The 23429-nt window shown below is 39.3% G+C and overlaps 1 long non-coding RNA gene across 1 annotated transcript; it reads left to right on the top strand.

The window, feature by feature from the left end:
* Positions 1-295: 295 nt before the first annotated feature.
* Positions 296-4970, top strand: LOC109094722. The gene is made up of 4 exons (XR_002018638.2): positions 296-938; positions 1842-1937; positions 2106-3856; positions 4042-4970. It is a non-coding gene; the product is annotated as an uncharacterized LOC109094722 (long non-coding RNA).
* The last annotated feature ends 18459 nt before the right edge of the window (positions 4971-23429 follow it).

The raw sequence follows: 23429 nt of genomic DNA, 5'->3' as shown, positions 1-23429 counted from the left end.
CTGTGTCTCTCCAAATCAGCATAGCGCCATTTTGGCAATTCTGAGCAGTACGCAGGTGGTGTACGCCCTTCTGTGTCAGCCGTGCTGCGCTGTTTTCTTTCACGGTTGAATCACTGATGGCAGATGGAGTATTCTGACGATGCTTTTCATACTTTCCTGGACTTTGACAGTATTACTTACTTGGCAGTCTATGGGACAGTCTCAAGCCTCCCGGTTTTCATTCAAACAAAACGAACAAAGCTTTTACGGGTTTGGAACGACATGGGGGTGATTAAGTGATTAATGGCAAAATTTTCATTTTTGGGTGGAGTAACCCTTTAAGATCACGACTCCATGGGGTCCAATTTATACACGAGAATGATTTATCATGCTCACTGAATCACACAATTTGGGTCCAGTGAATCTTGACATTATCATCCTGAAATATGGACATGGGTGTGTCAATACAGTCAACAACTATATAATAAGTGAAAGCACTGTTGTTAAGAAATGTGTGGAGATTATTTACTATCACAATGTCACACTTTAATGGAATGTTTGAGAAAATCATGCAATAACAGAGTAACATTTAAGCTTTCTCTTTACTGAAGTGAGATTCAGAGAATTCTTATGCCTGGATGACCGCCCTACTGCTTTTGACAGTATTAGAGACAGATGGGAAAGCTCACTCAGTTACTGTAATTCTTTTGCATTCAGCCAAATATGATGCATCCAGTTGTCTGGAAACACCAGCTTACAACCACATCCCTGACCACAAACAAAAATAAATAGCACAATGAACTAATCCATTTCTCCTGCTGTGCCTACTGAAGGCCTTCTGTGAGACACTGGGAGGGACCAACTGTTGCCTTCAGAGAGACTTAATGGAGAGAGACTGAGCCCCTGAGAAATGTCCTGCTGCACAAAGAGCTCCAAATGAGCCAGCCGGAGAGAACAAAGTAATGTAGCAACATGACCTATTTGTGGGTTGCTTAGGAAACAGGGACAAGCAAGTGGCCATTTCTGGTCTTCTGGCTGAAACTAATGACTCCAAAATGATTCTTATGCTCAGGGAAATTAAGTCTAATTGGATTAAATGCTGCACAAAATGCAGCATTTACAATCAACACTACCTGCTTTTATTAATAATGAAATGTCATGGCCATTTACATTTTGCAATTTGTTTTATATTTGTATTAGATTTGCAGATTTTTAATGCAACATTAAAAAAATGGTATATTTTAACCCTGTAAAGCCTGACATATGAACTAATAGTAATAAAAAAAAGTTTTTTTTAAATGGATTTTTTTTTTTTTTTTTTTATGGAACAGTTTTTTTGAACCTCAAAAAAAGAAAAGAAAAAAAAAGCATATGTCTTTTTTGTTGATTATCACATCTGATACATCAGGCTTTTATGGCTCATATATTATGATAATGGAGAATATGGACCTCATACAGGACACATAATTTTTATTCAAAGGCCCAAACTGAGTTAAAATTTGGTGCAGACTCTGATTTTTATATGGCCCAAATGTAAGATGAAATTCTGATAGCCTGTAATGTGGACATTTTAACAATAAATCTAAAAGGCCTTTTACTTGCTAAAAAAGTATAAATCATTAACCAGGCAATAGAAGTCATGTACAGTAGAAGATTATGTACAGCAGGTTTTCAGAAAGGGTTTGAACATTTTGATAAGTTAGAGGCCTTTGCATGATTGCATGAATATTATTGTAGGAGAAATCCTCCCTCATGTCATGCAATAAATATTTCATGAAATCTATCAAGACTGTACCACTGGACTAACATAACACATATGTTTCAACTTTTCCTTGTTTAAATGTATATAATGTCATGTATAGAACCCAAGCGGAGCTGAACAGAGAGCCCAGAGACTTTTTAACAGCACATGAATATAAAGAAGTGGAGAGAGATGATCTCAGGAGACCAAATAAAAGGTAATCATATGTGTCCACCATATAATTGATTAATTTTCCACTTACTCCCTTTGCCATGAATCCTAGTTGAGTGTTATTATTTATATAAACATCCCATAATTTTTACTGAGGAACAGGACATGTCTTGGGAACATTTTGTCTTATTACACTGCTTGTATCTCTCTTTAGTTCTGAACTAGGGTTCATAAGGTGTCATGGATCATGCTGGTGCGGATCAGCAACTGACAGTCCAGAAAAGCATAGTTCTGAAGGACCATTCCAAGAACCCCATCAAAGAAATTAAAAGGAAAAATAACAAGCACCAAATATAGGGCAATTTCTTCAAATCTTCTGCTTGTTCTTAGTCCATAATAAGAACAGAAAAGCTGTTTTGTTTATTTTGAATGAATCAAACCAGTTGGTGCCAGGAAATGATTTGGAGCGCAAACACTTTTAATGACTTAACTGAAAGATGTTGCTTAAATCATTTAAAGATGTATGTGAGTGCATGTGTGATTCTACCAGTTTGTTTTTTAGAGATTTTATATAGGACATCTGAGTCAAACTAACATTTGGACTAAAGCAGCCAAAGTAGTGACATCACTTGCTCTCCGATACAATATTGTTTACAATTTTCTGTTTGTTACCCAGATTTTGGACTTCTGTTTTGGATTACTCACATTTGGGTATTGGCTTTTTGATTTGGATTGCAGAATAAATCGATACAGTCGGGTCCTTCTGATTCATCCAGAGACATGATCATAAACGGGTCATCGAGCCAAAAACTGTAAAACTTCTTGGAAAAAGAAAAGGAACAAAAAATACTTCCACGTATTACTTATCTGGATGTTTTATTCATACATGTATCGTATGTGGTAGAGATTTTTTTCTATCACATATCTGATAATTGAGTCAACTGTTCTAGTGCAACTGGTTCTACATAACTGTTAGTTTCTGAAATCTGTTATATTATAGATACACTATACCTGTCCACACAACATGTAGAAAATATCAGTTTTGACCAGCATGATCTTTCTGGTGAACCTGGTTGAGGTATACTATGGAGCATCAAAAACTCAACATGAAATAGAGTTCTCCAGTGATGATTTTTTTTAGGTCTAATATCTTGGTGCCAGAAACCACAGGACACATTCAGAGAACCATGGAGTCCATACCGCAATGTATCAGAGCTGTTCTGGCAGCAGGGGGACCTACACAAAATTAGGCAGGTGGTTTTAATGTTAAGACCGGTCAGTGTTTAAAGTTATGAACTTGAAGATGAAGACTTCATGTCTTGTTAATAATCTGAGACATGGCATGATATCCATCTTTGTAAAAAGTCAATAAGGTTGTTTCACTTAGTAGTGTGGAATTATGCACAATAAATAATTAGTCATTTGTAATGAGCCCTGCATGATGATCTTAAATGTCTTGATTCAAATTCTGTTACTTTATTAAAATCCACTAAAATCGTTCCCTCAGCTTGATTAATAACACATCAAATGGTGCAACGATCACAATAATAAACCTTCTGTCTGTGAAAAGTTCAAGGAAAATGTAAACTCAGAAGAAAACGTATCATATCTGTTACAGAGGAGGCTCCCGTACCACCTCCTTCTCACCACCAGAGAGAACTCTCTCCTGAATATTGACTATATCCATTCGGACTCTAGTTCCCATCATGCTTCATACCTGGGACTGATTGCATGTACACACCTGCATCTAATTACACTCACTCACCCATTTAAGTCTCAAACTCACACCAGCTCACTGTGAAGTCTTGATTTGTCCAAGCTGTCACAACTGAGCGGTTTTCCCCTTGTATTCTGCCAACTTGTTTTGACGTGAACGCTGCATGCAGAACTAACTGTGCCTACTGCGGTCAGGCTGGACACATGATATCCTCTTGCTCAGTCCGTCCATCATCCAAACCCCAATCGGTGAGTGTCAACACCTGAGTCACTACCTCTTCCTAAAGGATAAGGTTGCCGGTTAAAATAACTTTCAACGATAAAGCGATTACCACTACTGCCCTGTTAGATTCTGGGGCAGCTGGAAACTTTGTTTCACATGAATTTGCCCTGCAACAAACTCACACTTACCCCTTGTAATTTCCCTTTGGCAGTGGAGGTGCTAGACGACCAACCCATTGGAGAGGGAAAAGTTTTACATATCACCGAAGAAGTTAAACTACAAATAGGAACCCTTCATTCTGAATACATCAGATTCTATGTCATCCATTCACCCAATCATGCTATCATTCTGGGATTACCATGGCTGCACACACACAACCCACACATTTCCTGAAGGGAGGGACAAATTGTTCAATGGGATGCTACCTGTCAAGATCACTGTCTATCAAGGATCACACGATCACCTCCATGATTCTTCCCCATCTGTTCTGAACACAGATGAATTAAACCTGCCCTCTGAATATGCTGACCTAGCCGAAGCTTTCAGTAAAAAGAAAGCATTACAACTCCCAACCCACCGATCCGTTGATTGCACCATAGATCTGATACCTGGCGCCACTCCTCCAAAGGGGAGGATCTTTCCATTGTCACAACCTGAATAAGAAGCTATGAAAGCCTTTATCGAAGAGGAACTGACCAACTGATTCATTAGACCCTTGACTTTTCATGCCTCAGCTGGGTTCTTCTTTGTAAAGAAAAGGATGGAGGGTTGCGGCCATGCATTGATTACCGCGGCTTTAACAATATTACTGTTAATCTTCGTTATCCCCTGCCACTGGTCCCCACAGCTCTAGAACAGCTCCGCCAGGCAAAATACTACACAAAGTTAGATCTACGCAATGCAATTACAATTCAATTCGATTACGAGAGGGGGATGAATGGAAAACGGCGTTCTCTACCACTAGTGGGCACTACGAATACTTGGTTATGCCCTTCGGCCTGGCAACAGTCCATCGATCTTTCAATCCTTCATGAATGATGTTTTTCGGGACATACTCAACAGAGGGGTAATCATGTACATCGACATCCTGGTTTACTCAAATTCCCTGGAGGAACACATTCATCATGTCAGATCTGTATTAAAATGCCTCGTTCAGTACCAACTCTATGCTAAAACTGTGAAATGTGAGTTCCATCAAACACAACTTTCCTTGGGCACGTGATCAGGCAGGAGGGGGTAGCGATGGATGAGAGGAAGGGCAAGGCAATTCTGGAATGGCCGCTCCCCCAGACAGTCAAAGATTTACAGCGCTCACTGCCACTGCAGATCTGCTCAAGAACCAATTATGGTACCACCAAATTCGTCCAAAACTGCATTACCTGCAACATTTCTAAATCACCAAGACAACTACCAGCAGGCCTGTTACAACCATTGCCCACGCCAAAACGCCCTTGGTCTCACATCGCCATCGACTTCTTCACTGACCTGCCCAACTCTCAAGGTAATACCACTATACTCACGATTATAGACCGATTTTCCAAAGCATGCCGTTTAATTCCCCTGCCTAAACTCCCCACGTCATTAGAAACGGCTGAATTAATGTACACTCATGTTTCATTTCTATGGTTTACCTGAGGACATTGTTTCAGACCGGGGTCCCCAATTCACCTCAAGAGTATGGACCGCCGCCTTCAAACACCTAAATGTTATCATCAGTCTCACATCTGGCTACCATTCTCAATCAAACGGACAGACAGAATGCCTGAATCAGGAAATTATCTGGTTCCTTCGATCATATTGCCAACAACGACAATCAGACTGGAGCAGGTACTTGTTTTGGGTGGAATATGCACAGAATTCACTCATGAAACCAGCCACAGGGGTGACCCCCTTTAAATGCATGCTGGACTTCCAACTGCCATTGTTGACCTACCTTCAGTCACAGATTGGTTACAATGCAGTGAGGAGGTCTGGGACCGAGCTCATACCCACTTGCTACATGCTGTGAGAAGACCGGAATAACAGGCCAACCAACACCGACGTCCCAGGCCCGAATACGCTTCAGGCCAATGGGTTTGGCTTTCTATTAAGGATTTGTGCCTCAGACTTCCATTTAAAAAGCTCAGTCCCAGGTATGTTGGCCCATTCAAAATTTTAAGACATAACTCCAATATCATTCCGTTTAGATCTGCTCACTAATAATCGTATATCTCCCACTTCACATATATCTCCTAAAAAACCCAGAAAAAGAGAGCAACCATGCAGAACACCCCCCCCCCCCCCATATTCTGATTGACGGTGAGGAGGCGTATCGAATGCACGAACTGCTTGACTACAGGCCCTGGGGTGGCACCCTCCAGTACCTGGTTGATTGGGAGGGGTACGGACTGGAGGAGCGATCCTGGGTCACTGATGGAGATGTCCTCGACCCCACACTCTCAGAAGAGTTTCACAGGACACATCCGGAGAAACCAGTCCCTCGACCTTGTGTTAGACCACTTGCCCTCTTGCGTCAGGAGCCACTCGCAGGGGGAGGGCTCTGTTACAGAGGAGGCTCCCGTACCGCCTCCTTCTTACCACCAGGGAGAACTCTCTCCTGAATACTGACTATATCCATTCGGACTCTAGTTCCCATCATGCCTCATACCTGGGACTGATTGCATGCACACACCTGCATCTAATTACACTCACACATTTAAACCTCACACTCACACCAACTCACTGCGAAGTCTTGATTTGCCCTGGCTGTCACTACTGAGCGGTTTTCCCCTTGTATTCTGCCAACTTGTTTTGACCTTGGACTGTTTATTGTTTTCTGATTGTACTATGCCTGTGCTGACTTGGATTGTTCTTCTACTGTGATTGTTTGCCATCTGCCCCAACCTTCTGCCTGTCGCAAGTTGTTTCAGCCTAGCCTCTGCTATTGTATCTACTGGTGATTGACCCTGTCTTGTCTGTTTATCCAATAAAGCTGCAAATGGATCCCGATTCTGCTGATGCTTCACAACAATATCTTCCTTTGTAGAGTTTTCTGAAGGGAAGAATGAGTAGGTCATAAACTTGAAAAAGCCTTTGTTTTAGTTCAGACATTTAATGTTAACCTGCCTTGAAGGGTTTAGTGATTTCTGGCCACTGTAACTGAGTGGAAAGCAAACAGTGTCATCTGCAATCAGTGGATGACAAATAACTTAGCCTGCTAAAGTCATACATGTGAATATGGGCCAGTCAGCAATTCCACTTATCCCTGAGGATAAAGCTATCAGATTTTATCTCCCAGACACTATTAGACTCAGTTACTCCCTTACTTTACACTCTTCAAGCTCTCCATTGATCACTAGAATATCTGTACAAATTCAGCAGTAGTGAAATACAACACAATGGCTACATGATGTTTAATTTGTGATGTTTTAACATAAAATAAAGTTCATTACAAAAAAAACAAAACAAAAAATATACAATATCTAGGTCGAGTTTTGGTTTTGTGAGATGAGCGAAGGTGACTCTGTGAGTTGGTGGGATCATGGGGTCACCTCTGTTGTGTGTCTCCAAAATTATCAACAGCCAAAACCTGGAATTGTTTAAGTTTTGCCATCATTGTTGCTTTAAAATTAAGCAGGCACTTTTCAAAAGTAATCCTGCCCACAGAATCCTTCCATTTAGGTTAGTCACGGAACAAATAACGGCAAGTGGATCAGTACAAAACAGTTTTAGAACCAACTCGCTGTTCCAGTTGGCGGTAATATCTAAGATGTCTTGCTTTTTCTAGTTTATCCACAGCTCACAAATAGTGCATGTGTTTAAGACACTGTGATGTAATACAACAATATACTCCATTTTAAGCTTGTTTTAGAACAGTAAGTCTGCACAAATTCGCAAGAAATCTGTGTCACAGAAAAACCCTTAGTTCTTATCTCTTCACGGCGTGTTAAACCAAAATTGCTTTGTGAATAATTAATACAGAGAAATGGCACACTGATTAGCAACAAGCAAATGTGGTAATATTTTGCATATGTTCAGGACTCAAAGCTGCAAGAAAGGAAAAAAAATCTAAAAAGGGAAAGTAATTTTTACTGATCACTGCATGGGCTGACTCAGTGTTCCATGGGAAAGATATTATGACACATACACCAAACTGTGATATTGTCGACATCTGTATGTTAAAACAATATGCTGCGCATTTAGCCCTGGTAGGAGGCAGTAATATGGCACCATGGGCTCCCAAAGGAAATAATTAAATAAATAAATGCTGTTAGGAAGAGATAATGTATTTTGGGGAACTTTTCCAGTGAACAGCCTCTTCAGTGTCAGTCTGCTTAATTTGAGTGGGAATGAAGATCACGCCCTCATGTAATGTAAAAGGAACACAATGTACTGAGCATGCATATCTCTCACACTCCCCTCGCTACGTGCCTGTATGATAATATACTGCACATTGCAGACTCTTGTAGTTTTATGCATTCTATCATAAAGTCTTCATGCACATCTGGACAGATGTGGATGAGAATGACATCACAAAATGTGAAATGGTACCTATAGTATATACTCAAAGAAGATATGGAAAATCTACACCACAACTATAATAGTGACAAAAAGTCAAAGTGACAACAATCCGAGCAATGCAGACATGTTCATCATAACATACTGACCACTTACATAACATCACAGCCAATTAAGATGACTTACTGAAACGCTAACATTCCATAGGAATTCAAAACTAAACATTAAAAAACTAAATCAGATAATGAAATTAAATTAAAATACAATAACCTCAATAAGGAGTCCGACTTCCACAGGAAATGATTTAAAAAAAAGTAATTGGGATCAGGTAATGTAATGTAATTTCATAGCTCAGGAGACTTACAGAATTGTTTCAGAGGTTAACATTAATTCCTCAATAAATAAATAAATAGGTAATGAAAGCAACAATAACCTCACATCATGTAAAAACCCCTGTCATGTGCTGGAACTACATAAGAGATTTTTGAGTTCTGATCAAAATCTTTGGCTTTGGGCAAATCATTCAGAGCCGTAGAGCATTCAGCTCTGTCACGTCTTGTAATTCACCAAAAAAGTTATGTCAAATCAAAAGCCCTGGTGTATAATGAATTATATTGTATGCCTTAACTGCAATTACTTCAGCACATTATCTTTGGCATCAATATCAATTGGCTCAGTGTGCTGCCAGATTAACAAAGTTTTACTAATTTAGGAAACCATTCGGAAACAACAAAACAAGACCATTTTTTGTAAATGATCTGTGAGCAAATCCTAGGAGATTAATATTTATATTTTTTAAACACAGAGCGTGAAATAAACTTCTCACTACCCTTTAACATTCTGAGGCTTCCTTGAACAGCTCTTGTCAAATTGGCAAGACGTTGCTTTGAGAGACTACCAGAAGTGTATACAAGAAAACATCTGTAAGTAGTTTTCTTGTAATCGTTATACTCTTTGTAAACACTGAATCCACTCAGTATTGATTATGAATCATCTCATGAATCAATTCTATGAATCGTGTTTTTAATTATACACTTCAGAGTTGATTAGTGTCTATGTCCTGGATGTGTTTGATTGGCCTTGTGTCTTGCATTTTCCTTTGATACAATGTCACATGCAATTTACAAACACATTATGGTCTACACTTTCATTTAAAACATTAAACTTGGTCCACAACATAAAAAAGTGAAAAATGTCATGATTACTGATCTGGTGGCTGATATTGGTACTGTGTAGTGATTGTTAAAAATTTCACAGGGAAAAAAAATCGAAAGAGAATAAGAATTTTTAACAAAAGGTGATTCAGGGCTTCATTGGTCATAAAATCAGATAGCCTTGCCTCCATACTCACACCATTGGTTGAGCCAGTGTTGCCATATCAAGCTGTTCAGGATGTGCAGATAAACATATTTTCATAAGTTCTGAGAGCGCCTGGGATATATCATTCTACAAATAGATTACTGTCATGCCTACAATTTTTTTGGGAAAGCATTTCAACACTGAAAAAAAATACACATTTCAGCTCTATAAATAAACAGAGTAATTCAGTGCTATAAAAGCAAATGTTTTTGTGGCAGGTCTGTTTCATATTATGTACACTAATGCAACAATAAATGTAACAAAAACACTAAGCACTCTTGTTTTTAATGTGTACTGAACAAAAGCAAAAATGCAGACATGTCTTGCAACAGAGCAAGACATATTCTATTTCCATATAAAATATTTTTTCTTCACATTTCTAAGTTTCCTATTATCGTTTTCAGCTTTCATTTCACTTATGAGCATCTAGTTTGCAATGTGTGATATTTAGCATTAGTCCAACTTGTAAGCTTTTATCAGTGTGAAAAGGCTAGTTGCTTAGTTACGAAATAAGGAGAACAATAACAATGTGTAAAAATGTACCTCTAAAGCCAAGAAACTAGCATAACACAAACATTTTCAGTCCAACCTGTTCTAGACCATTTGCTCTTTCCTGAGGATCAATATGGGCAAACAAAATGCAAAGCAAAATTCTAACCCCAAGACAATTACTTTCCAGACCATCATAAGCAAGATACCAAGTCTGTCCATGCATGAGGTAAGTTATGGTATGAATCAAATCAGATCAAACCAAAACAAATGGTGGATTGAGCAGCATGAAGAACTGGAGGATGTCTCCATTCACATTACACGCCTGTCAAGTCAAACTGAATGTTTGGACAAAACATTCACAAGTCTGCTTCAATTGGAGGCATACGCACAAGTGTGAAGAAGAAATACGTTCCCATGAATTCATAGTGTGACTTGAAAGCAATCCCATGTCAAATGTGAAACACATTCTAGGCGACGCTTTACAGCCTCATTGTGGACCTCTATTAATTACAGAATAAAACAAAACAAAAGACTAGCGGCTCCAGTCATCTGTTTAACCTTAAGCGTTAACTGCCACCAAACACCTCTTGCTGAGTGTGAGTGTGTGTGTTTGTCAGATAGTGTATGTTGATAGTGTGTGCAGGCATGGAATGTAACACATTTAGTATGGGCTGGTAATGATTTAATATCTACTGATGCCTAAGGGAGGAGAATGTGTTTTATTAGGGTTTATGTGTGCTGAAAAAGAACTACCTCAAGATCTCAGGGTCAGCTGAAAGGCCTGACAATTAGCCTCACTTGATAAATGTGAGTGAATCATTTGTTCCTGGCCTCAAACTAAACACAAATTACTGAGCAGCAAGATGTTGTTGCACTAGAGCTGATTCATTTTAATCAGTCTAAATATCATTAAAACAAGTAACATTCACTTTACACCGAGAAGCCGAAAACTGTTATATAAGACATAGACACATCTTGAAATAAGTTAATTACCCTATTTCCAAATAGTTTTTCTTGATTTTAACATAAACCTTGCGAAATGTTAGATTTATGCTTAAAAAAATAAAATAAATAAAATAAAAATAAATAAAAGTTTTGAGGTGAACAAGATATTCTGTGAAAAGTAGCCTACTTTTTATAGAACAGTTTATTCCAGTCTATGAATCTGATTAACTGAAGTGTTCAAGAGTGCTAATAATATCCATATGGGTCTCAACAGAAGAGGGCGTCTCTCAGTGTCCGAATTTTCATTCACTAATTCAAGTAGACATATAAGTGAAGTGATTCATCAAGGAACTAGATTTGAACTATTATCATTAATGAAGCAAACATAGAAAATACACCTGGCAATATTGTGTCTAAGCCTGCTTTTACACTGGCAAAAAAAAAAAAAAAAAAAATATATATATATATATATATATATATATATATATATATATATATATATATATATTATACAGATGATCAAAAACAGTTGCACATGTAAACACAAAATTTCACATGGGATCTGATTTTTTTTGCATCCATTCTGAGCCACTTCAAAATGTTATTTTTTTTTGTTTGTTTTTTTTGCATCAGATACATATCTGACATCTGACTTGCGTCTAAACATATTTGAAGTTACCTCTCTAAATAAATTTTCCAGTCACATTTAAATGTCTCAGTTGGCCTTTAAATTGAATTGTATCAATTGTTAACAATGGCTCTGTTACTCCCTGTCCAGGGGGGGAAAAGTCACAAAATGAAAGAATTGCATGGACAAAAATTTTCAAAACAATAATGAGTTTATTGGGAGTTTAGTTTCGGGAGCTGACAAGGTCAAAATAACAAATGAAATGTTCCTAGTTTTAAACCTCTGCCTTACCTAACCAAAGACTACTACCCTAACTACCTAACCCAAAAACACAGATCAAAAGTTTAAAGTGTTGTGCACCAATCAGGACACAGCAACAATCAGCCTGCAGGAGCCAATCAAGTGATGTTTCCTTGAACGATTACAGACGCACAAAAAAACATGAAACAAATGAATGCCTGAACTCTTGATTCTGCTAGAAATTAGAAACATACGTGTCAATTAGCAAACTTTTTCAGAATATTAATTAAATGCAACATCACAATCACAGTCATGCTGTAGGTCTGAATTTCAGGAACTGACAGCCATTTCAAAGAAAATTCAGTTTTGCTTTTCAAGTAAACTAATCTTCTTTTAAGGACATTTAGAAATTTTACTGGAACAAAAAATACTTATTAATAAGGAATTTTTTTTTTTTTTTTTTTTTTTTTTTGAGATACTGTGAATTTTTTTTTTTTTTTTTCAAGGAAGTTGTTGTACTTACTGGAGCAGCAATAGGCAAAATATTTTGTGCTCCAAGCTTTGTATTGTCTCAATACAGCTCTAATTCTATATTTCCTTTCTGAACGAGACCAGTGTGCAGTAACATTGAAGGAGGGCTGCTGGTGGGCTCAACTATTTATAATCATGAAATCTTTATAAAAACAAATGATAATTCTAAGAACCATTATCTCCAACAGCATTTCCTCTGTTGAGCCTAAAAAGGTTAAGATGAAGTTGAAAGCCCACATAGTTTTTGTTCTTTATTAAAACAAGATGCACTTGGCCATCTCCAGCCTAGAAATTAAAATAAGGCTTGTGTCATTCTCTATTGATGTCCATCCAGAGCAGCCCTAATTCCATTTGTTTATTAGATTCTGATCTGCATGATTTCTAATTTATATGAGTTGGATTATGAGATTAATTTATTCTCTATGGTGGTTGTTTGTCATAGTTATGGAATTAAGGCTGTCGAATGAATGGTTATGATGTCATGTTTGACTTTATTTACACATTGTTGATTACTCATAATGTGCCTCTTGTGATGTCCACAAAGAAGTTTCACATGAGCTGAGAACCCTCACAAACCAAGCTATCGATTACCGTCACCCCTTACACAAAGAAAATATATTTCCTATATATGAATGGTCAACATATTAAAGGATATAAAGGTACAGTGGGTATGGAAAGTATTCAGACCCCCTTAAATTTTTCACTCTTTGTTATATTGCAGCCATTTGCTAAAATCATTTAAGTTCATTTTTTTTCCTCATTAATGTACACACAGCACCCCATATTGACAGAAAAACACAGAATTGTTGACATTTTTGCAGATTTATTAAAAAAGAAAAACTGAAATATCACATGGTCCTAAGTATTCAGACACTTTGCTCAGTATTTAATAATACAGCCTAATACAGCCATGAGTCTTTTTGGGAAAGATGCAACAAGTTTTTCACATCTGGATTTGGGGATCCTCTGCCATTTCTCCTTGCAGATCCTCTCCAGTTCTCTCAGGTTGGATGGTAAATGTTGGTGGACAGCCATTTTCAGGTCTCTCCAGAGATGCTCAATTGGGTTTAAGTCAGGGCACTGGCTGGGCCATTCAAGAACAGTCACAGAATTCTTGTGAAGCCACTCCTTCGTTATTTTAGCTGTGTGCTTAGGGTCATTGTCTTGTTGGAAGGTGAACCTTCGGCCCAGTCTGAGGTCCTGAGCACTCTGGAGAAGGTTTTGTCCAGGATATCCCTGTACTTGGCCGCATTCATCTTTCCCTTGATTGCAACCAATCGTCCTGTCCCTGCAGCTGAAAAACACCCCCACAGCATGATGCTGCCACCACCATGCTTCACTGTTGGGACTGTATTGGACAGGTGATGAGCAGTGCCTGGTTTTCCCTACACATACCGCTTAGAATTAAGGCCAAAAAGTTCTATCTTGGTCTCATCAGACCAGAGAATCTTATTTCTCACCATCTTGGAGTCCTTCAGGTGTTTTTTCATGTATCTTGCACTGAGGAGAGGCTTCCGTTGGGCCACTCTGCCATAAAGCCCCGACTGGTGGAGGGCTGCAGTGATGGTTGACTTTCTACAACTTTCTCCCATCTCCCGACTGCATCTCTGGAGCTCAGCCACAGTGATCTTTGGGTTCTTCCTTACCTCTCTCACCAAGGCTCTTCTCCCCGATAGCTCAGTTTGGCCGGACGGCCAGCTCTAGGAAGGGTTCTGGTCGTCCCAAACGTCTTCCATTTAAAGATTATGGAGGCCACTGGGCTCTTAGGAACCTTAAGTGCAGCAGAAATTTTTTTGTAACCTTGGCCAAATCTGTGCCTTGCCACAATTCTGTCTCTGAGCTCTTCAGGCAGTTCCTTTGACCTCATGATTCTCATTTGCTCTGACATGCACTGTGAGCTGTAAGGTCTTATAAAGACAGGTGTGTGGCTTTCCTTTCAAGTCCAATCAGTATAATCAAACACAGCTGGACTCAAATGAAGGTGTAGAACCATCTCAAGGATGATCAGAAGAAATGGACAGCACCTGAGTTAAATATATGAGTGTCACAGCAAAGGGTCTGAATACTTAGGACCATGTGATATTTCAGTGTTTCTTTTCAATAAATCTGCAAAAATGTCAACAATTCTGTGTTTTTCTGTCAATATGGGGTGCTGTGTGTACAGTAATGAGGAAAAAAAAGAACTTAAATGATTTTTGCAAATGGCTGCAATATAACAAAGACTGAAAAATTCAAGGGGGTCTGAATACTTTCCGTACCCACTGTATATTAGAAAATATACAGAATAATATATTGTATAAATATATTACAATATATTGAATAATCCATAAGGGATTGCTACTTTCATATAATGAAAAATATGTGACAATATATTTACTCATATATCACAATATATGTAATTGTATATTCAGTAATACACTTTATAATATATAGATATACATGTGATATAATATGGTACTGCATGTTTATAAATATATTTAACATATATTTACTAATGCAGTATATACCTGTACACACATATAATAGGGAAATATATATTTCTTATGTTTAACAATTATTTAAAATATATGTGTTTCATATTTTAAAATACAGCTAGTTTACAACAGCACATGGACACCTGCTCACCCTTACCAAAAAGTAGTATACTTCAAGTTTATTTTATTAAGTATACTTAAATAAAGTTCAAGTATATTTTTAAGTATAATTTATGTAGCAAGTATACAAATATCAGTGTTCTAGTAGTATACTGGTAAGTATACTGTTTCAATACTCCTTGGGACTAAATTGGCCCACTTTCTAGTATATAAAAGTATACTTTTAAGTATACTTTAAGTATAACAGTAGCAAACATTGAGTACACAACTAGTTTACCTCTATGTGTACTGATAGTTTACTAATTAAATACTTTGTACACTTTGAAGTATAGTCTCAGTAAACTACTAGTTCAGTAGTTTTATACTGCAAGTATACTCCTAAGTTTTCTTTAAGTGAACTTTACATCATACTTTAAGTATACTACTATGTCCCTATTTAGGTTTTAATTTGTATATATTTTGTTATATGAATATCTGAACATACAAAACATCCAAAGAAAGAACAGGGTATATGCTTGTAAGCAAAAACATTTTATTCTAGCTACATGCATTCTTTTTTTTTCAACACTTTAATGTGGGTAAGTTTCATAAAAATTAAAAAAATAACATTTTGAACAAAAAGCTGAAAAAAGACTATGAATTGGATTATGAATGATAATCAAAATGTAGATGGAGTTGATCAACATCCCAAAGCTTGACTGTAATTATTACCTCTTCATCGGTCAACATTTTATTCCATAACATTGGAGTTTTGATGGTGTTTCTTGTCAGATGATTGTGTTGGATTGACGGTGCATTCCAAACAGGAAATATCGCCCTCCGAAGGGTACTTCTGAGTGAAAACAATCATGGCTGCCATATTGACGGGTCGTTTCAAACCGAAGTGCTCAAAACTGGCCACCTTAAAAGGCCCTTTGGAATGAAGGATTTCGAAAAGTACAACTGATGGACACTTTGGGCACCCATGATCCTTTATGCAGATTCTTTGCATGATGACGGCGCCTCTGTGTGGGCATGTGATGATGACGCAGAAGGGCACTTCAAGCAACAGTTGTTTGATCCCCTACACCCTTCAACCCGAAGCTCTCACTCCGGAGGGTAAACCCTTTGAAGGGATTAGGGCATAGGGATGAGCCCTTCTTGTCACGCGCCGGGCTAAAACTCGGGTCTCTGGTGTGGTGGTTGAGAGATCTGCCACTAAGCCACAGAGGGTGTAATGTTGGACCCAAACGAAATACTCAAGCCAGTACTCCAGGCAAGGTTGGTTTATTAAAAAAAAGTCTTTGCGAGCCAAAAATCCAACAAAAGTTCTTCTCAGACAGATGAATTAATACATGAGAGAAAAAATGGAGAGAAAAAAACCCACAAGGGAAAATAAACACTCCATGAGGAGAGAAACCAAAAGGGAGAAGACAAGACAGGTTTTAGTAATGAAACATGAAATGTGGGAATAATTCTAAGGGAACGAGGAAGAAATAAACGATAAGAAACAGGGTTTTCTTGCTATGCGAAAAGGGCCGATGTATTTCTGGGAGAGTTTCTTGGATTCAACCCGGAAGGGCAGGTGCTTCATAGATAGCCAAACTCTTTGACCAGCTCTGAAATTGGGAGCTGGTCCGCGGCGGCGATTAGCCAGGATCGCTTTCTCTGGTATCTCTGGGAAGTCCACGAGGAGGGTATGTCTGGCCTTCCTCCACGTGAGCCGACAGCATGATGAAAAAGCATGTGGGCCGAGGGAACAAGACAACTTGCGCCTCTTCCTCTGGAAATAATGGGGGGGTATATCCAAACTGGGAATTCAAGGGGGATAGTCCAGTGCACGAGGACTGGAGGGTGTTGTGGGCATATTTAGCCCAAATTATATAGGTGGCCCAAGATGTGGGATTGCTAGCCGCCATACAACATAGAGTGTTCTCCAGATCCTGAGTAATTCGAGAAAATCAAGGGTGCGGGCACTTCCTGGATGGCAAGTCAAGGGAGACTCATGAGCCCACTGTAAGACACGGGACCGGGCAGATTGAGTAATGAACAGGCGTCCAGGGGGACCACCACCTGGATCAGGCTCACGGGTAAGGGCCTCTGGCACCACTCTTTCCAGTTCCCACTGAAGGGGCGTGATGATAATAGACCTCAGAATTATTGATGTCAGAGGCTTCTCTTGAGTCTCAGGAGAGTAGGCTCGAGACAGGGCATCTGGCTTGACGTTCTTGGTGCCGGGCCTGTAAGATAGAAGAAACCCCACTGAATCTTGGCTCCTCCCTTGGTAAGCGCCGTCAAGGGGGCCACCACAGAGCTGAAATTCTTAATGAACTTCCTATAGAAGTTTGCAAAGCCAATAAAACATTGAACCTCCTTGACCGTAGTAGGTATGGGCCAGTTGTGGATCGCCTCTACCTTCTTAGGATCCATCTCCAGGTGGCCAGGAGTGACAATGAATCTGAGAAACTGAGCCTGGGTAACATGAAATTCACACTTCTCTGGCTTTACATAGAGGTGATTGTCAAGGAGTCTCTGGAGAACCCTGCTCACATGCCCCTCATGCTCCTCCAGTGACTTTGAGAAAATGAGAATATCGTCAAGGTAAACAAAGACGAAATTGATTAAGCAGGTCCCAGAGGACATCATTAATTAGCGCTTGGAATACTGCTGGGGCATTGGTGAGCCCGAACGGCATTACGAGATACTCATAGTGGCCTGTGGCGGTGTTGAAGGCTGTCTTCTATTCGTCTCCCTGCCGGATCCGCACAAGATGGTAAGCATTGCGGAGATCCAGTTTAGTGAAAACGGAAGCCGCTTGAAGCAGTTCAAAGGCTGTGGCCATGAGAGGTAGGGGATAACGATTCTGAACCGTGATCTTGTTGAGGCCCCGGTAATCAATACAAGGCCTAAGACCCCCGTCTTTCTTCTGAACAAAGAAGAAACCTGCCCCAGCTGGGGAGGTTGAGGCACGGATGATACCGGCTGCCAAGGACTCCTTGATGTAGAGATCCATAGCTGAGCGCTCTGGGGGAGACAAGGAGAAGATCCGACCCCTGGGAGGGCAGGAGCCAGGGAGTAATTCAATAGCACAGTCGTAAGTGCGGTGAGGTGGTAAGGAGGTAGCCCGGGACTTGCTGAACACTGCCTTGAACTGATGATAAACACTGGGGACTCGGGACAAGTCGATAGACTCTTGAAACTCAGAACTAGGGACTGGGGGACTCTTAAGTAGGCAGGAGAGTTGACAAGTAGAACCCCAGCTTAGAATAGTGCCAGTGGGCCAGTCGATATGGGGATTATGTCTGCACAGCCAAGGGTAACCCAGGATAACAGGGTACTCGGGGGAGTCAATGAGATAGAGGGTCTCCTCCTGCTGATGTTGAAAGACGGTAAGTCGCAGGGACTGAGTGGCCTCCGTTACTTTGCCCGGATCCAGAGGTGTGCCATCCAAGGCGGTAACTGCCTGGGGGTGAGGAAGAAGTTGGGTCGGGATCTTAAGTTTCTTAGCCAAGGTTAGATCTAAAAAGTTGCCTGCGGCCCCAGAGTCAATCATACCCTGGACCGGATGCTGGTGGCCCTCCCAGGACAAAGTGGTGGGAACTGCTAGGATGGCGTTAGCAGGAGGAGCTCTAATTTTCCCGATCACAGCCCTCCTGTTGCTGTATGGGGACAGGTGTTTCCCGAGAGCTCGGGGCACAAGGAACGGAAGTGGCCGGAAGCACCACAGTAGAGGGACTCGTGGAGCTGTTCAGGAGCTGGGGAAGTTCTGGATGAAGGAATATAAACTGGAGAAACAGACCTCCTCAGAGGAACTTGGGACTGAGACTCCTTGCGACGAGCTGCCCTCCGCTCTCTCAGGCGATTGTCTAGGCGGATAGCCATTGCTATGAGGGACTCAAGATCCTCAGCCTGTTCTCGAGTGGCTAACTCATCTTGAAGGGGCTCAGACAACCCTCCCTAAAAGCAGACCCTCAGTGCCTCATCGTTCCATCCACTTTTTGCTGCTATGGTCCGAAACTCTATGGCGAAATCTGCAGTGCTACGGCAACCCTGACAGAGAGTGAGTAGGCGCTTGGAAGCCTCCTGACCGTAGACAGGGTGATCAAACACTCGCTTGAACTCCTCCACGAATGCCACGTAGGACTTACAACAGGCATTCTGGGATTGCCACACTGCGGAAGCCCAAGAGAGTGCCTTGTCTGAGAGAAGTGTAATAATATAAGCAGTCTTGGAGTGATCAGTGGGAAAACTTGAGGGTTGGAGCTCAAAAGTGAGAGAGCACTGGGTGAGGACACCCTGGCAGGAACTGGGATCTCCAGCAAAGGGCTTAGGAGGAGGTAGTCGGGGCTCCGCCACAGGAGAAGGCCTGGCGGCACTCAGAGGTGATACAGAGGAAGGTGAAGAACCCGAGAGGCTAAAAGAAGTATACTAATAGCACAATTGAATAAACTTCTTTTTCGTGAGGGCATACTAAAGCACTTAGTAAACGGACTATCACTATACTAAAAAAATGCTGCATATGGAGCTGGTTATGTGATGCAAACATGAAAATGTTTTAGTTTAGATTTAGAGATCACACACAATTTATTTGTTGGGTATTGATACATGCCTGACTTCACGCCATTTTTTTCATGAATGATTTTTGAGGCCTCATCTTGTCTGTCCAACAAAGATGTTTACTGTTAGCTGCTCTCACAGCAGCAAAAAAATTGCTAGTCAACTGCTGGAATCCTCCTCACACAATGGACAGACAAAGTGAACTGTGTATCTGTTGGATATTATTTCGATGAAACTTTCTACTTCTCGTTTACATGGATCTAATGTGAAAACTGTAAATTTATGGCATTCTGCTTTTAATGTTGTGTCATCCTTTTTAAAGGGGTCATATGATGCAAATTAAATTTTTCTTTTCTCTTTGGAGTGTTACAAGCTCTTGGTGCATAAATAAAATCTGTTAAGTTGCAAAGACTAAAGTCTCAAATCCAAAGAGATATTCTTTATAAAAGTAAAGAGTCAACCATGCCTTACCTAAAACGTCTTGTTCTAACATGCCCCCACATGTCTACTTCATGATGTGGGAAGATTTGCATAACGCCACCCAAATGTTCAAGCAAACAAAGAAGGCATAACTTTGATTCTCGCTGTTGCTGCCACTGCCATGTTGTGGAGACGCTGTGTTTCATTGTGAAATCGAAACTACTTCCAAAGGAGAGGACATAACTAGAAATCAGTGGTTAAGCTGTATTTACAACACTGTTCCAGAACAGTTCAACCCAAATATTCAGATGTGTGCAGCGCATTTTATGGAGGACGAGGACTGTTTCCTGAAAGAGTAGCATATTGTAGGCTACTCTTTCAGGAACCAGTCCTCGTCCTCCATAAAATGGTGTCTGTTTCTATAAAGTGGGGCAACTATAAGTAAGTTTTCATATTTAAAAAAATTTGCCACTGATGATTCAAACGCGAGTTTTGAGCAGTGTAGAGTAGCGCTTGTTGTTTGTCATTTCTCCGATCACAAATGGAGACATGGTTTTATGTTTATGCAGCACGATACGTAACGCAACACGTAAAAATACAGTATTTATCAGTAAAAAGTTATTATAATCAGTAATTATGTCCCCACTGGATGCAGCAAATGCCTCTTTTATAATGGGTTTTACTGTTTATTGTCTCATCGTGCTGGGACACGGCATCACAGTATGGTGAGGGGCGAAACATTTCGGTCACACGCTTGAGGTATTCGGCCAATCACAATGCACTGGATAACTGGCCAATCAGAGCACACCTCACTTTTCAGAATGATGAGCTTTGTAAAAATCAATGTGTTTCAGAGAGGCAGGGCATAGAGGAGAAACAATAATGTACAGTATGTGGAAAATAATGTGTTTTTTGAACATTAAACTGCATAAACACATGGTATTACATCAAATACACAAAATAATGTTCTTTTTAGCAGGATCATATGACCCCTTTAATATCATTGTATTTTTTTATTGTATAAATTTTTTTTAAGTGTACCGGGGTTGTGTTTTTTTTTTTTTTTATATTACTGTTTCTATTCGGTCTAAAAACAGTGCAATAAACAGTTAAAAAAAAAATCAGAAAGAAAGAAAAGAAATCACACACTATGGTAAAAGTGTTTTGAGGTCAGAAGGAACTGCACAAAAATAAGTCTTTAATAATCGATAATCTGCCTCATAATCATTATTTATGTGTAAAGGAATAAAAGTCATTAGCGTTTTAAGGCCACTAGAGTTTGTTTCAGCTGGAAGCTGCAGTGAACTGAATGTAGATCTTAATCAGGTTGGATGCCATACTGAATTTAACACAGATAAATATGAAGCAGTCAGGGATAAGCTTACAGTCTTTACAATCGTGTGCACTGTACATAGTAAAGGTCCTAAATCATGTAATATTCACAACTCAAAATTTTCAAAACTGTTTTAAAAGTTTAGTCTACTGTAAGTTTTTCATAAAGACTTTTTTCAGCTGAACAATCAGTATGTTCTTAAACCCACTGAATGCGCTGTACTTCTATCCGTCACAGTCTCGTTTTCATTCCTGTCAGAAATTAAATATGCCACTACCTGAATAAGAACTAAGGTACATTTTTGAAGTTTGCGAAAATGTGGGTAGAGGCTTTCTATATATATTTTTTTTTTAAATACCCTCAAAATACAGTACATTGATAAACAGCATTATTAACACTTGCACATAGTACACGTGTGTAATAAGAGATGTTCATAAGTTAAAGTTCTTGCACCAAACACATTTCTGTAACATAAGGGAGCCGTTAAAGGCTTGTCAGCACATATGTGCATGTGAAAATATAGTCTTGAACACTGAGGCACTTTGAGGCAGGCAAGTATTACAGCAGAAACCAAATTCCTATTCTAAATAGGAAATACAATAACAACAGCACAGCTCTGGAAGGAGATATGACCTATGGAATGAAGAAAGTTGAGTGACGGTTTGGCAGTGATGTGACACTGGTGGTTTTCTGAAAACTCAACAATCAGTCTCAGCAGGCACTTGCATTTTATCAGGCGTGAAAACCGCAAAATATCAGGTATGACTTAAGACCATATCACACGAGGGACTCCTGAAACCGCTGGGATAAGATGAGTACCTACATATGGTAGAGTAAATGTTGATAAAGAAGAAAAAAAAATTATCTGTAAAAGATCTTTTTATTTTATACAGTATGATTGATTAACATTATAAATATCCTTACAGGTACAATTTTAGCTGTGTTATTTGTGTCCCCTTGAAAAATCACTTTTGAGAAATTTGTTTATTGTCCCACCAACTGTTAGAAAGATATATTATTTATTACAAATTTATTACAAACATGCAGCTTTTTAATTCATTAGACAATAACTGATGGATTGAAAACCGCAAAATATCAGGGATGACTTAAGACCATATCACACGAGGGATTCCTGAAACCGCTGGGATAAGATGAGTACCTACATATGGTAGAGTAAATGTTGATACAGGGCTGATGGATGGAGTGGGGAAATGAAATAAATTACAACCAGACAATGTATTAATTTGTCTGGGGAAATGCAGAGTGTGGCATTGTCCACCTGTTGGTTTAACAACAATCTGAGCTGATGTGAATTCCACAAGTTTGTGCAAAACCTGATGATCATGTTATCCAGCATTGTTTTAGAAGACTCTACCTTTAATTTGATTAATACTGGAGAACTTTAAACATTCCATCTTCTACGTAACACTTCATTGTTTTACTTTTTTCAAAATCCTCAAACTTTTATTCCCCAGGATTAAATGAAAAAAGGTTTTTGAAGTCATATCAAACTTTTGGATCCCATTTTATGTTTTTCACCTACAGGTGAAGCTGACATGTCTTAACAGATACCAGTCACTAATAAAAGACTACATTATACACCCACATAAAACACACAAGGGGTACATGAGAGATTTACATGAGTACAAGTATGGAGTGCAACAAGGATCTGTCCTAGGTCCTCTGCTATTTTCAATATAAGTTGCCCCTTGGTAATATTATTAGAAAATATGGAATTAGTTTCCATTGTTATGCTGATGATACTCAACTATATCTCTCAACAAGACCAGATGAATCTTCTAAATTATCTAAGCTAACAGAGTGTATTAAAAATGTAAAAGATTGGATGACCAATAATTTTCTCCTATCGAATTCGGGTAGACAGATATTACTTATTGGACCAAAAAGCAGTACGCAGAACCTCTTGGATTACAATTTGCAACTAGACGGATGTACTGTTACTTCCTCTACAGTCAAAAATCTGGGTGTTATATTAGACAGTAACTTATCTTTTGAAAATCATA

The sequence above is a fragment of the Cyprinus carpio genome, chromosome A2, assembly GCF_018340385.1.
Source record: "Cyprinus carpio isolate SPL01 chromosome A2, ASM1834038v1, whole genome shotgun sequence".
In the NCBI taxonomy this organism is placed as follows: Eukaryota; Metazoa; Chordata; class Actinopteri; order Cypriniformes; family Cyprinidae; genus Cyprinus; species Cyprinus carpio.
This window is presented reverse-complemented; position numbering and strand designations above follow the sequence as displayed.